We start from the raw sequence: 16,683 nt of genomic DNA on the forward strand, positions 1-16,683 counted from the left end.
AATTTTGTTTCTGGTGTCCTTTGACAGCTCTTTGGTCTTGGCCATAGTGGAGTTTGGAGTGTGACTGTTTGAGGTTGTGGACAGGTGTCTTTTATACTGATAACAAGTTCAAACAGGTGCCATTAATACAGGTAACGAGTGGAGGACAGAGGAGCCTCATAAAGAAGAAGTTACAGGTCTGTGAGAGCCAAAAAACGTGCTTGTTTGTAGGTGACCAAATACTTATTTTCCACCATAATTTGCAAATAAATTCATAAAAAATCCTACAATGTGATTTTCTGGATTTTTTTTCCTCAATTTGTCTGTCATAGTTGACGTGTAACTATGATGAAAATTACAGGCCTCTCTCGTCTGTTTAAGTGGAAGAACTTGCACAATTGGTGGCTGACTAAATACTTTTTTCCTCCACTGTACATAACACAATACGTGACATAAGCAGAATACAGAACACATGAAACATTACAGGACATTTTTCATGATGGAAATTGAAATATTAAAATGTGATTAAAAAAAAAAAGTTTTGGGGAAAACCATTTAAGAGCTGGAGATATTATGCAGTCTGATAGCAGTGGGTAGAGTGGCGTTTCGCAGGCGGTTTGTACGGGCAGTTATACAGGACATTTTGTGGCTGTTTCTCAGGAGCCTGGTGGTGCAGTTACCTCTTCTTGGAGGGAGCAGGTCATTCAGTGGATGGTCAAGAGTGTGCATGTCCTTCACCAGGTGCACTGCAGCCTGTTCTCGCCTGCTCTGCAGTGACGGGAGCTGTGGTTGGACTGCTCCACCTCTGGAGATGATCCTCAAGGCCCTCCTCTGCACCCTGTCTAGTTGGGCCTGCTGCTTTTTACTGCATCCAACTAACAGCACTCCACCGTATTCCAGACAAGGCCTGGCCAGTGTAGTATAGACTGTGACCAGATCTTCAGTAGGACATTACTGGCAAGAAATGTCAAAAAGGTGCTTTGTGGCCTTTTTCACTGACTACTCCACGTGTCACCACTGAGGTTAGAGTCTAGATGACTGCTCCACGTGTCACCACTGAGGTTAGATCTAGATGAAAACCAAGATACTTGGATGTTGTTACCACTGGTACTTTCTGTCCTCCTAGGATTAGTGGTGCAGGTTGTGGATGGTCTCTAGAAAAACATATTTGAATTTCCACAGACTTTTTCCCATTCAGGACCATGTTGTTGGATGTGGCCCACTCTTCCAGCTGCTGTATCTCCAAGCCCATGGAAGTGTCCTCTTGGATGCTGGTTAATGGTATGGCTCGGGACAGCCCTACATCGTCTGCATACCCAGTGTCCAGAGTGTCACTGAAGACAACTTTTCAGATGGACATGTGAAGGAGAAACAGATATGGTGAAACCACGCCACCTTGTGGCACACCAGAGGTAACCTCTGACAAAGGGCTAAATGTGCCAGTTGCCATCACCCTCTGCCCTCTTTCAGTGGTGTAGCTGTGGAGCCAGGCTAGTAGCCATGCTTTATGTGGGCTGAGTCTGGTCAGAGCTTGCTTTAACTGGCCAATGCTGCACAGCTCAACCTGCCTTGTAGGCATGGGCAGGGGGAAGATGGCAAGAGGTGTGGTGCTTGTCCATGCCTCAGCAAAGAAACCATTCAAAACATCAGCCACGTCGTCGTCTTCAATTCCCTTGACCTGTATTCTCCCTCCTGATGTTTTCTTTGGTCCCAGTCCATTGTTAATGAAGTCCCACCATTCCTTAGGGTTTTTCTTCTTTAGGACCTGGATTTCAGTTTTGTAGTAGCTTGTCTTTGCTTCCTTGATAATCATTTGCACTGTGTTTCTGTATTTTCTCCATGTCATTGTTTCTCCCCATCTGTTGAAAATATTCTGTATTTTCCTGATGGCAGCCTTTATTCTTTCAGTCATCCAGGGCTTGTCCAGTGTTGTTGTTGTTTTCTTATTGGCATGTATACATCAAGTGCAGTTTGAATGCAGGAGTTGAACGTCTCCACCTTTGCATCGATGCTCTCCACCTCATATGTGGCAGACCAGTCAGTACTGGCCTTACATCGTGCAAAGGTCTCCTTTCTGTTCTGGGTTACCAGATGTCATTTTTTCCGCTGCACCTCTCTTCTCCCTCCTGATGTTGTGTTTGGAGAGAACAGCAGACATTTGTGATCACTGGATCCGAGAGGGGCAAGGGCAGTGGGTTGTGTTGATCAGATCTAGGATGGAGTCCCCTCTGTGGTCTTGTCTTTGGCCACTTGTTTCATGTCTGGATGGGAGTTTGTCAGTATCTTGATGGGCAGGTGATTAAAGTCTCCACACAGGATGAGACCCATTTGGGGAGAGGACATCCTGATCACATGGACAGTGATTATGAGATAATCCACAATTTTCTGCTGCAGTGTTTTGTCATGTGCCCATGGTGGATGTTAAAGCACTCCACTACCAGAGATGAGACTGAGCTGGGGTGTTGTTTAGGACGGAGCTGAAGACACTCAAACTCTTCTTTCTCTAGGTCAGTTAATCTTCTCTTTGCCTGCATACTGTGATTCACATACATAGCCACGCCCCCTCCTCGCATCCCCTCTCTGGATCTGTCATATCTGAACAGCTGATAGTCTTTGTCATCAGAACAGCCTCAATTTGTCAGGGCATGGACTCTACAAGGTGTCGAAAGCGTTCCACTGGGATGCTGGCCCATGTTGACTGCAATGCTTCCCACAGTTGTGTCAAATTGTCTGGCAGTGGATTTCTACTCAGAATAGCTCGTTCCATCTCCTACAACAGATGCACAATTGGATTTGAGATCTGGTGCCTCGGAAGGCCACTGCAGTAACCTGAATTCACTATCATGATCGTGGAACCTTTTCTGGACAAGCCTTGTGGCATGGGGCATAATCCTGCTGAAAAAAATATATTTGCAGATGGATAACTTCTGCCATGAAGGGATGCACCTGATTGACAATGATTTTTAGATATCCTGTGGCATTCAAACGTTTCTCCACTTTTATCAAGGGGCCCAATGTCTGCCATGAAAACACACCCCACACCATCACCACCAGCCTGCAATGCTGTCACACTGCATGGATGCATGTACTCGTGGTTTCCTCAATATCCTAGACCTCTCATTATATTTACAGTAGGAGCTATCTAAGCACTGCGAAACTGACAATGTGCACACTGATCAGCAAAGAGATGCTAAAATTCTACAACTTCCCGTTCCTCTGCACAGTTCTCTCACAGTGAGAAACAATAGAATTACAACAGTGTTCTACGCTTTCTTCATTTGATCCAATCCACTACCACTTCTTATGTATACGTTGGTGTCTTTTTAAATTGCCAGATATGTAGAATCTCATCTTACAGTCAGAGCAGGAGTATGGCTTCTCTCCTGTGTGTATACGTTCATGTATTTTTAAGGGGCCCAGTTGAGAGAAACTCTTCCCACAGTCAGAGCAGGAGTAAGGCTTCTCTCCTGTATGTATACGTTCATGTATTTTTAAGCAGCCCTGTCGAGAGAAATTCTTCCCACAGTCAGAGCAGGAGTATGGATTCTCTCCTGTGTGTATACGTTCATGTATTTTTAAGCAGCCCTGTCGAGAAAAATTCTTCCCACAGTCAGAGCAGGAGTAAGGCTTCTCTCCTGTATGTATTGGTTCATGTTGTTTTAAGTGGCCCCATTGAGAAAAACTCTTCCCACAGTCAGAGCAGGAGTAAGGCTTCTCTCCTGTGTGTAACCGTTGGTGTGATTTTAAGCTTTCCTGTCGAGAGAAATTCTTCCCACAGTCAGAGCAGGAGTATGGATTCTCTCCTGTGTGTATACACGTTCATGTATTTTTAAGTTTCCAAGATGAGAGAAACTTACCCCACAGTCAGAGCAGGAGTAAGGCTTCTCTCCTGTATGTATACGTTCATGTTGTTTTAAGCTGCCAAGATGAGAGAAACTTGCCCCACAGTCAGAGCAGGAGTAAGGCTTCTCTCCTGTGTGTATACGTTCATGTTTTTTTAAGCTGCCCAGATGAGAGAAACTTGCCCCACAGTCAGAACAGGAGTAAGGCTTCTCTCCTGTGTGTAACCGTTGGTGTGATTTTAAGCTTTCCTGTCGAGAGAAATTCTTCCCACAGTCAGAGCAGGAGTAAGGCTTCTCTCCTGTATGTATACGTTCATGTGTTTTTAAGTGGCCCAGTTGAGAGAAACTTGCCCCACAGTCAGAGCAGGAGTAAGGCTTCTCTCCTATGTGCACTCTCTGATGAACTGTCAGAGCCTTTGATATTGTGAAATTCTTCCTACAGTCAGTACAGGAATTCAGATTCTCTCCTGTGTGTATATGTAGGTGTATTTTTAACTTTGATAGAATTGAGAAACTCGCCTCACAATGTGGGCAGTGGTGAGACCTCTTAGCTCTGTGATCTTCCTGCTGTTGCTCTCTGGATGTATTGAATGTCTCAACATGGTCTCCTGTGTGAACAACATCAGAATAACCAGTCAGTTGGTGTGATATACATGTCAATCAAATGTATTTTATGAAGCCCTTTTTACATCAGAAGTTGTCACAAAGTGCTTTATAGAAACCCAGCCAAAAACCCCAAAGAGCAAGCCTTGCAGATGTAGAAGCCATATCACCCTCCACTCACTATCACAAGGGTTCGTAACTACACAGACTCATTTAATAGAACTTTAAAACATTGGCAGTTTGTCTACTTCACTTCTTTAGTCTACTATCTGATCAATCTAGATAGCCCAGTGAATAAAACAAATGATGGCAATACTGGTGTCAAACCATGTACAGTGAGGGAAAAAAGTATTTGATCCCCTGCTGATTTTGTACGTTTGCCCACTGACTGACAAAGACATGATCAGTCTATAATTTTAATGGTAGGTTTATTTGAACAGTGAGAGACAGAATAACAACAAAGAAATCCAGAAAAACGCATGTCAAAAATGTTATAAATTGATTTGAATTTTAATGAGGGAAATAAGTATTTATTGGGCCTCAGACTCTTGTCATGGCATCTCTGTGCATTCAAACTGCCATCGATAAAATGCAATTGTATTAGTTGTCTGTAGCTTATGCCATGCCATACAGTGGGGAAAAAAAGTATTTAGTCAGCCACCAATTGTGCAAGTTCTCCCACTTAAAAAGATGAGAGAGGCCTGTAATTTTCATCACAGGTACACATCAACTATGACAGACAAATTGAGATTTTTTTTCTCCAGAAAATCACATTGTAGGATTTTTTATGAATTTATTTGCAAATTATGGTGGAAAATAAGTATTTGGTCACCTACAAACAAGCAAGATTTCTGGCTCTCACAGACCTGTAACTTCTTCTTTAAGAGGCTCCTCTGTCCTCCACTCGTTACCTGTATTAATGGCACCTGTTTGAACTTGTTATCAGTATAAAAGACACCTGTCCACAACCTCAAACAGTCACACTCCAAACTCCACTATGGCCAAGACCAAAGAGCTGTCAAAGGACACCAGAAACAAAATTGTAGACCTGCACCAGGCTGGGAAGACTGAATCTGCAATAGGTAAGCAGCTTGGTTTGAAGAAGTCAACTGTGGGAGCAATTATTAGGAAATGGAAGACATACAAGACCACTGATAATCTCCCTCAAACTGGGGCTCCACGCAAGATCTCACCCTGTGGGGTCAAAATTATCACAAGAACGGTGAGCAAAAATCCCAGAACCACACGGGGGGACCTAGTGAATGACCTGCAGAGAGCTGGGACCAAAGTAACAAAGCCTACCATCAGCAACACACTACGCCGCCAGGGACTCAAAACCTGCAGTGCCAGACGTGTCCCCCTGCTTAAGCCAGCACATGTCCAGGCCCATCTGAAGTTTGCTAGAGTGCATTTGGATGATCCAGAAGAGGATTGGGACAATGTCATATGGTCAGATGAAACCAAAATAGAACTTTTTGGTAAAAACTCAACTCGTCGTGTTTGGAGGACAAAGAATGCTGAGTTGCCTCCAAAGAACACCATACCTACTGTGAAGCATGAGGGTGGAAACATCATGCTTTGGGGCTGTTTTTCTGCAAAAGGACCAGGACGACTGATCCGTGTAAAGGAAAGAATGAATGGGGCCATGTATCCTGAGATTTTGAGTGAAAACCTGCAAGGGCATTGAAGATGAAACGTGGCTGGGTCTTTCAGCATGACAATGATCCCAAACACACTGCCCGGGCAACGAAGGAGTGGCTTCGTAAGAAGCATATCAAGGTCCTGGAGTGGCCTAGCCAGTCTCCAGATCTCAACCCCATAGAAAATCTTTGGAGGGAGTTGAAAGTCCGTGTTGCCCAGCGACAGCCCCAAAACATCACTGCTCTAGAGGAGATCTGCATGGAGGAATGGGCCAAAATACCAGCAACAGTGTGTGAAAACCTTGTGAAGACTTACAGAAAACGTTTGACCTGTGTCATTGCCAACAAAGGGTATATAACAAAGTATTTTTTCCACCATAATTTGCAAATAAATTCATTAAAAATCCTACAATATGATTTTCTGGAGAAAAAAATTCTCATTTTGTCTGTCATAGTTGACGTGTACCTATGATGAAAATTACAGGCCTCTCTCATCTTTTTAAGTGGGAGAACATGCACAATTGGTGGCTGACTAAATACTTTTTTTCCCCCACTGTACCATAACCCCGATACCACCATGGGGTACTCTGTTCACAACATTGATATCAGCAAACCGCACGCCCACACAGCGCCATTACACGGTGGTCAGCAGTTGTGAGGCTGGTTGGGCAAAATTCTCTAAAACAACATTGGAGGCAGCTAATGGTAGAGAAATTAACCTAACATTCTCTGGCAACAGCTCTGGTGGACATTCCTGCAGTCAGCATGCCAATTGCATGCTCCCTCAAAACATGAGACATCTGTGGCATTGTGTTGTGTGAAATAACTGCACATTTTAGAGTGGCATTTTTGTATTTGTTAGGGATCACCATTAGATGCTGCCAAGAACCTATTCAGCTACTCTTGTCCCTAGCACAAGGTGCACCTGTGTAATGATGATCATGCTATTTAATCAGCTTCTTGATATACCACACCTGTCAGGTGGATGGATTATCTTGGCAAAGGAGAAATGCTCACTAACAGGGATGTAAACAAATTTGTGCACAACATTTTAGAAATAAGTTTGTGTCTGGAACATTTCTGGGATCTTTTATTTCACCTCATGAAACATGGGACCAACACTTTACATGTTGTGTTTATATGTTTGTTCAGTGTATACAGTATTTCTAAAAAATCATACAAACTATCAATAACAACATTTAAATTAAATCAGCCTGCTTTTCTGTTCTAATCAGGTCCCTACACAGGCTCAGAAGGATCCTGTGAGGGCGGAACATTTTCTGGCAACAGTAGTCCTTGCAGGGCTTCTGCCGTGAAGTCTTGGAGGCCCCAAAACGTCTCAGCTGCAGATATAATGATGTCCAGCTTCTTGGACTTATTGTGCAGTACAATTAATAACTGTGGCTGTAAATACTAAAAAATCCACCTTCAAAATTAGTGTATCCAGATCGCTTGATTGACGTACAACATTTGCAACTGGTTGCAGTGCATCCACCGCCATATCTTCTTCAGAACTGTGGCCTCTTGCTACTATAACTCTCTTCACCGCCTCCACATAGGAGATTTGCTGTACAGCCCTGATCCTTGAGACCTCAACCTCTTTCACCCTAACAGGGCATTCTGGGAATTCAGGAATATGACCCCCACCACAGTTACAACATTTTACATCCACATGCTCTTCAATAACATATTCCTTCCGTCTGCAAACATGTGGCCAAACTTTTTAAATTTCTTGCATTGCATCAGGTTTTACACAAACTCTCTTATGGGGTATATTATATTTCCCCAGCTTTACATAGGGTGGTAGATACTCTTCATCAAACATCAATAATAAAGATGAACGCTGCTCCTTTTTCACATTCTCCATCCTTCTTCTTCGGGATTTGTTTGGCAGAGCGTATTCAACTTTTAGGTGCATACACCGCCACCTACTGTACTGGTGTGTGAGGCCATTCAGAGCCTATATACATTAAATTCATTGATACGGTAATTAATACAAAATTGCAGTATTAGCCTGCTCTAAAAAATGTGAGGGTAAATGTTCTTGGTTCGTGCAGATGACTGACCTCCTCAGACCAATTGGCAGTACGCCCAGAACATTGTTCTGGGATCCAAAAGGGATATCTCAGTTTCAAGGTCTCAGCTTGGAGAGAAGAAGCCTTGTGAGGTATTGGTCGGTCACATGCAGGAACCAAATGTTAACGATTAATTAATTATTAATAAGCTAAATCATGCAAATATAACTTGTCTGTGTAAGCAGTATATAGGACAACTAACGGGACTTCCCCGGCAGAGCTCCCGACCGACGTGTACTATGGTGCTTTTAAGTTTGTTGGAACCTCTCCATCTTGCTGATAAAAAATAATGATTCATTTAAGTTTGACTTTGAGTCCCTTCGTGGCGATTTTCCACTACAAAAACCAACCACCCCATTCCACTATTTAACACCATCTAGTCCTACGCCAGACCACTACCACTCAACACCCCTACAGCTGTTCTGCTGTAAATCCTCGCAATCCCAAGTACTTCTCTGACGCTGCCAACACAGCCTCTATTTTCTGGGACTTTTGATCCATTTCTGCAGTACAATTGACAACCATTGCTATAAATGCTAAAATGCCCACCTTACTGAAGCACATATTCTTCCCATCACTCTCTCTTGGTCTCTGCCTACTCACAAAAATCCTCTCAAGATCCCTCACCCTGTACCCATCTTCCTCTACCACTCTCTTCACTGCTTCTGCATACAACACTTTATGTACTACTGTAACCCTGGCAACCTCAATCTGCCTTTCTCTCACCTGACACCTCAGATCTCCAGCCCGTTAGCACCCCCACAACTAACACACAGAACTTTCTCCACCGATACCACACATTTCTTCATCTCATGCCCTCCTGCACACTTGTCACATCTAGACATCTCACTCCTACACACTGCTGCAACAGGCCCATAAACTTCACCCCTAAAACACTGTAGTATTTATGGAACAAAAATCGCTCACGGGTTAACTGACACTTCCTACCTTGATCGTATCTGGCAGAGACTATGCATCAAAATCCAGCATGACAGATAATGTATTCTCTGTTTCCCCACGCTCTACACCGGATCTACGTCTCACCAAACGGAGGGTGTCACAGACACCTGGAATCTTCCATTTCAACTGCTCATCCTCAACACTTAAACCTAACCCTGTTACCACTCCTTTCAATGCCACATTGTTCCGGAGAGCAATTCAAGTCACAATTCCTGTCTCTAATCACGTAATCCGGAGCGCCCGTTCCTTCTGGGCAGAGGAGAAACAATAAATCATCACGAGTCCACTCCAAGTTACCTTCACCAACTCAACAGTCCCCAACCTCTTCTCCACCTAACCTGACACCACATATAGATCCATTCTCTCTACAAATCTCACTACCACTGGGCCAGAATCATCCTTATCATCCTCGGAACAAAGCCCGAACTCGGAATTCCTCACCAGTTAATTCATCCTCACTCTCGCCAGGTTCCATCTCAAGCTACTGGAGGACGTATCCCTCTTTATACACTAGACGATAACCTCCCTCACCACACTGCTTCCCTCTACACTCAGCTCCTTCTCAGCGGTCATCACTGCACCTGCCACCACAGTTAATTCATCCTCACTCTCGTCACGTTCACTTTCCTCCTGTAGCTCTTCTAAAAGTTCTGTGTGATCTTCCATTCCATATTCACTCAAAACATATTCCACTTTTCTCCTTTGTCGTTGTCCACCATCTTCTCCTTCATCAGATCTTCCAGAAGGTTTGTGCATCCCCCACTGCAATCCCCCATTCCACTTTTTTCTTGTCCGCCATCTTACCACGTGTCTCAGCTCATCCACACCCCACTAGCTTCAGGTAGCTGCACACCAATGGAGTACCACAGTATAAATGATAATACCCATAAAACCTTGCAGTCAAACAGGGAAATGGTTCCAATCATTTTTACACCATTCATTTTTCCCATAGGGGATTTTAGAAACACTTATAAGGGCTGTGTTTCGTGTAGGCTTACCCTGGCGTGGCATTTTGATAACCATGTAAATCTCTCTAGGACAAGGTGACTGTTACGAACCCCGTGGCTCTAAACGTCTAGGGTGGATGGACATGAGACCCGTAACATAAATTATGCAAATTATAAGTGTGACATGGAACAGTGAGAACCAAAAATGACACAACAACCATGAACTACCGTCAAACTTAAATGGTTTATTGCTAAACACACGGTAACGGTTTGGGAAAAAGGGCTGAGCAGGACCCAAGAAATGAAACAATAGTGTAAAACCCCCTAAACTGATCTAGCCTGCCTAAAGAACCGCTAGGCTACTGCTACCATACAAAAATACAGTGGGTGGTCCGCTCAGGTCTAACTGGTGTTTATAGACAGATTTCTTCCTACGGGTAATGTACGCCCAAGGGCAACTAGCTTAAACTCCCCTTTTCCCAAAAACACACAAAGCTACTAAACAGGGTAATCAGCGATTAAATAAGTACACAGGATACAACAGTATCCACACTCAGGTAAAGAAATATATTCTAATAACGTTACCAACAGGGTAACCAACAACTTAGTGCGTACACAACACACAGGACACCACCGTGTCCATACTCACATATGGCAAAAAGTCTCTCTCTTTCTCAACAAACACAAGACTGGTTTTTATACAATGGGCTGTGTGATTGAACAAACGAGTAACAGGTGGTGCTATTCACAGGAATGTTCACTGATTGGTCCAATCAGCAGACACCTCAACGACCACCAATCAGGAACATACAGGACACCTGTGATTAGGGCAGAAGGAGAGAAACACACAAAACCACAGGATACCTGTATCCGTAACACTCCCACCCTTAAAAGAGCAAACCAAAATGGTTTGCGACACACGTACTATCACAACACCCAAAATTCAATAATCATCCTGCCGGGATAACAAAAAAAAACCTAGATCATCAAACACGAGACAAAGCATCTGCCATCACATTATCTAACCCCTCATTATTTTTCTCTTAGAGACGTTGACACGATAAGGATGTTGCTTGATAGGTGCAGCGTTTCCAACATTAATGTCATGTTCTAACACATTTGTACATGTAGGAACATCATTAAAAAGACATGGAAAGCTGTGTAATAGTCTCACAATATCATCTGACTGTCTGTCCGTTAAATGAATCAGGCTTGACGGGAGAGACAGCAGCATCTCTGAATTGGGCAATCTAGCACACTGCTGCTGAGTATTGCGCAACTCCAAACCATCTCCGTCCACATCATTAACATGACCTCCCACTACAGCCGTAGCAGCAACAGAGACAGCCGACTCGGCCAGTTTCTCTGGACTGTCTACCTGAGTGACGGGTCTGTTGTGGTATGTCTTCAACATGTTAACGTGGCACACACGAGATTGGCGTTTTCTATCAGGAGTCTGTATCACATAGTCAGTTTCAGTTAGTTTCTTTTCAATGACATAAGGACCAGAGAAACGTGCTGACAATGACGCTCCTGGCACAGGCAACAACACAAGAACTCGGTCACCTGGCTGCAGTGAACGAGAAACAGCCTGTGTGTCATAGTGTCGTTTCATCCGTTTCTGTGAGGAAGACAGCGCTTCCTTTGCTAGAGCACAGGCAGCATGTAGGCGCTCACGAAAGCGACTAACGTAGTCCAACACATTTTCTTTCACACACAACTCTTGTGACAAAAACTGATCCTTAAGGACTTTCATAGGTCCTCTCATGGTGTGTCCAAACACCAGTTCAGCTGGGCTGAACCCTAGGGATTCCTGTACTGTCTCACGGACAGCAAACAACACTAGAGGAACTCCCTCATCCCAATCTTTCTCAGATTCCAAACAATATTTACGGAGCATAGACTTCAGGGTCTGATGCCAACGTTCAAGCGCACCCTGAGACTCTGGGTGATATGCGCTTGACACACGGTGTGTAACTGACAAGGATTTTAACACTTGTTTGAAAAGTTTAGAAAGGAAATTCGTACCCTGATCAGTTTGTATCACCTTAGGTAATCCAAAAGTTGAGAAGAATTTGATCAACGCTTTACTCACCACTGGAGCAGTAATCCTTCGCAGAGGAATGGCCTCTGGGTACCTGGTGGCCACACACATAATTGTCAACATAAACTGGTTACCAGATTTTGTTTTTGGTAATGGTCCAACACAATCAACCATCACATGTTCGAATGGTTCACCTATGGCCGGTATGGGACAAAGAGGCGCGGGGGAAATAACCTGGTTCGGTTTCCCAACTACTTGACAGGTGTGGCAAGTCCGACAGAACTGAGCCACATCTTGTTTTAAGCCAGGCCAAAAGAAATGTCGCAAAACTCGATCATAAGTCTTGGTGACTCCCAGATGTCCGGACCACTGGTGATCATGAGCGAGGGATAAAACATTTTGTCGAAAGGCTGTAGGAATCACTATTTGGTAAACAGCATTCCAATCTCCGCCAGCGTCAACATGGGATGTCCATTTACGCATGAGGAGATTACCATCAATGAAGTATGCCATGTTTTTCTTCTTTAGCTCGTCCTCTGAGACAACACTAGAAAAACATTTAGCCAGACTAATGTCAACCTGTTGGTTAGCGATCAGCTGCTCACGAGTAACTGGTAACTGTATTGCTTCAGCAACAAGTTCCACATCCTTCTTCCTTTCTCTGGGCTGTTGGTCAGACTGCACCAGCTTACCAGAGGTAGCACCCGAACTATCCTCTGGGTCACACTCTCTGAATAGAATCGTGTCTGACAAATCTACCACTTCACCCACTTGTCGTGCTTGAGCACGTGTGACAGCACAAGCGGGGAACACATCTGGATAACCCTGTGCCAGCTCCTCGGAGAGAGACTGGTCACTTTTATCCATTACCTCCAATACGGGTATCACCTTTCCTCCGGCAATATCGTTGCCCATTATAAATGTCACACCTTTTACTGGCAACATTGGACGTACCCCAACTCTGAACAATCCACTGACTAACTCAGAGTGTACGTTCACAAAGTGCAATGGCACTGGGACGAAACCCATTTCAATTCCTTGTACTAACACACTGGAACCACAATATGTATTATTAGACAAGGGCAACACATCAGCTAGAATGAACGACTGCGCCGCACCAGTATCTCTGAGGATTCTAACTGGACGCTGAGACGCTTCATCATCTGATATAGAAACAAACCCCTCAAAAATGAACGGTTCATAACTGTGATCTGGGACAGGGACTTTCAAACCACATTCACTATGAGGCTTCTGTCTTGATTCCGGCCTTACAACCGTACGAATCAGCCCAACACCCGTTGGCGGCCTGGCGTGCTGAGGCATCCCCGGTTTGCGTTTTAGCCGAAAGCAATCATTAACCATATGTCCCACCTTATGACAATAGAAACAGTGACGCACATCTTTTGGGCGCGCTGGATGTACTGCTGGTCGACTAGGACTAAAAGTTAGCAACTCCGCAGCCCTGCTCTCCGTACGAGCCGAAAACACGCTCTTATGCGTCAACACAAACTCGTCTGCCAATACAGACGCTTCCGACAGTGAGGATACTTTCTGTTCGTTCAGATAAACTACAATGCGTTCGGGTAAGCAATTTTTAAACTCTTCTAACAAGATTAACTCCCGTAGAGAGTTAAAATCAGTTACCTTACTAGCACTGTGCCATTTGTCAAACAGATTTCCTTTGTCTCTAGCAAACTCCACATAAGTCTGAGTAGGAGACTTTTTATGAGACCTAAATCTTTGTCGATATGCCTCAGGAACAAGCTCATAGGCACGAAGAACAGTAGCTTTGACCACTTCATAATTCAAACTGTCTTCAAGAGGTAGCGCTGCCAGAACCTCTTGGGCTTTACCTGTTAGATTACACTGAAGTAATAGGCACCATACCTCTTCGGGCCATTTCAATGCTACCGCTATCCGTTCAAACACACTGAAATAGGAATCAACCTCTGACTCCCTGAACACAGGTACCAAGGTGATCTGCCTACTAATATCAAACGTAGTAGACGACCCAGCTGGTAAGGATGGCTCACTAGCAGGCATAGTATGAGCAGAGACTAACCTCGCTGTTTCTGCCTCTAGTTCCATTTTACGCAACTCCAGTTCCATCTTACGCGTCTCCAGTTCTTGATCAAGCCTACGCGTCTCCAGTTCCATCTTACGCGTCTCCAGTTCCTGATCAAGCCTACGCGTTTCCAGCTCTGCCTCTAGCTTACGCGTCTCCTGATCAAGCCTACGCGTTTCCAGTTTGTCTAGCCTGATTTGTGCCCGCTCTTCCGCCTCCATTTGGAGCCGTGTCGAGCGGACCTCCATCCTGGCATCACTGTCAGTCAGTGGGGAGAGTGGGTCATAACGGGGCAATGTGGCTGGAGCCTTAGTCTCGTCCTCAGACACTGATGGGCTTACAGGAACAGCAACCACATCCCCTACAGGAGCAGCAGACTCAGGCGGCGGTAACTCAAGCACTCGCTCGTTCAACAATATCGCTAGCACTACTTCCCTAACTTCTGCTTTCACTAAACCCCTCGGTATGGGTGCAGAAAAGTGGTCAGCCAAAGCCTGTAGATCCACCCTACGACAATTCTCAAAAATCTCCCACGTAGGGTTTTCCAAAAATGCTTCCAAATCAAAAGTAGCCATCCTACTAGCAACACGAGCCGTCGACTACTGAACACACAAAAAAAACAGGTAGGACAGCTGCCAAGCTCAACACTGAACCAGACACTTACTAATTTGCATGAGTAGCATGGGATAGATCCCAGACGAGCCCCCACTTCATGTTACGAACCCCGTGGCTCTAAACGTCTAGGGTGGATGGACATGAGACCCGTAACATAAATTATGCAAATTATAAGTGTGACATGGAACAGTGAGAACCAAAAATGACACAACAACCATGAACTACCGTCAAACTTAAATGGTTTATTGCTAAACACACGGTAACGGTTTGGGAAAAAGGGCTGAGCAGGACCCAAGAAATGAAACAATAGTGTAAAACCCCCTAAACTGATCTAGCCTGCCTAAAGAACCGCTAGGCTACTGCTACCATACAAAAATACAGTGGGTGGTCCGCTCAGGTCTAACTGGTGTTTATAGACAGATTTCTTCCTACGGGTAATGTACGCCCAAGGGCAACTAGCTTAAACTCCCCTTTTCCCAAAAACACACAAAGCTACTAAACAGGGTAATCAGCGATTAAATAAGTACACAGGATACAACAGTATCCACACTCAGGTAAAGAAATATATTCTAATAACGTTACCAACAGGGTAACCAACAACTTAGTGCGTACACAACACACAGGACACCACCGTGTCCATACTCACATATGGCAAAAAGTCTCTCTCTTTCTCAACAAACACAAGACTGGTTTTTATACAATGGGCTGTGTGATTGAACAAACGAGTAACAGGTGGTGCTATTCACAGGAATGTTCACTGATTGGTCCAATCAGCAGACACCTCAACGACCACCAATCAGGAACATACAGGACACCTGTGATTAGGGCAGAAGGAGAGAAACACACAAAACCACAGGATACCTGTATCCGTAACAGTGACTTATCAATATCTTCGCCTGTATTTACCCTTACAAAAATGACATTTAATTAGCTGCTAATGTGGCTATCATAAAGAACTACAAATGCCATGATGATCTGGACAAAATTGCTGAATCGAGTCAAATGTAAGGATCTCTGGGTTAACCATCTAATGTTAGCTACATTTAGTAATGAATAAATAGGATACATTTATTTAAATGGTAAATTCTGTGAACTGTCTTGTGCAAGTTTTAAATTGACACAATACCTGTTAGCAAAGGTGTCAGCTAGAGATAACATGCAGGAGATTGCAGTAATTTGTTGTTTTGCATGATGTCTACTTTGATGATAATTAGAGTTTTATAATCTGAGAGGAAATAGAGCCGAATATATTGCTAAAAGTCACGCCAAGTGAAGCCTACACGAAACACAGCCCTTATTTTAAGTGTTTCTAAAATGAATAAAAAGGAAAAATGATTGGAACCATTTCCCTGATTAACTGCTACGTTCTATGACACCATTTTTGCAAAAATAATCATAATAAAAAACTGTACTCAGACTTTACTCAGTATTTTGTTGAAGCTCCTTTGGCAGTGATTACAGCCTTGAGTGTTCTTGGGTATGACGCTACAAGCTTGGCATACCTGTATTTTGGGACTTTCTCTGCAGATCCTCTCTAGCTTGTCAGGTTAGATGGGGAGTGTCGCCACACAGCTATTTTCAGGTCTCTCTGTACTTTGCTCCGTTCATCTTTCCGCCGATCCTGACTAGTCTTCCCGTCCCTGCCACTGAAAAACATATCCACAGCATGATGCTGCCACCACCATGCTTCACCGTTGGGATGGTGCCTGGATTCCTCCAGACGTGACGCTTGGCATTCAGGCCAAAGAGTTCAATCTTGGCTTCATCACACCAGAGAATCTTGTTTCTCATGGTCTGAGAGTCCTTTAGGTGTATTTTGCCAAACTCCCAGCGGGCAGTCATGTGCCTTTTCATGAGGAGTGGCTTCCGTCTAGCCACTCTACCATAAAGGCCTGATTGGTGGAGATCTGCAG

This window comes from Coregonus lavaretus (genome assembly GCF_964263955.1).
Source record: "Coregonus lavaretus genome assembly, contig: HAP1_SCAFFOLD_56, whole genome shotgun sequence".
In the NCBI taxonomy this organism is placed as follows: domain Eukaryota; kingdom Metazoa; phylum Chordata; class Actinopteri; order Salmoniformes; family Salmonidae; genus Coregonus; species Coregonus lavaretus.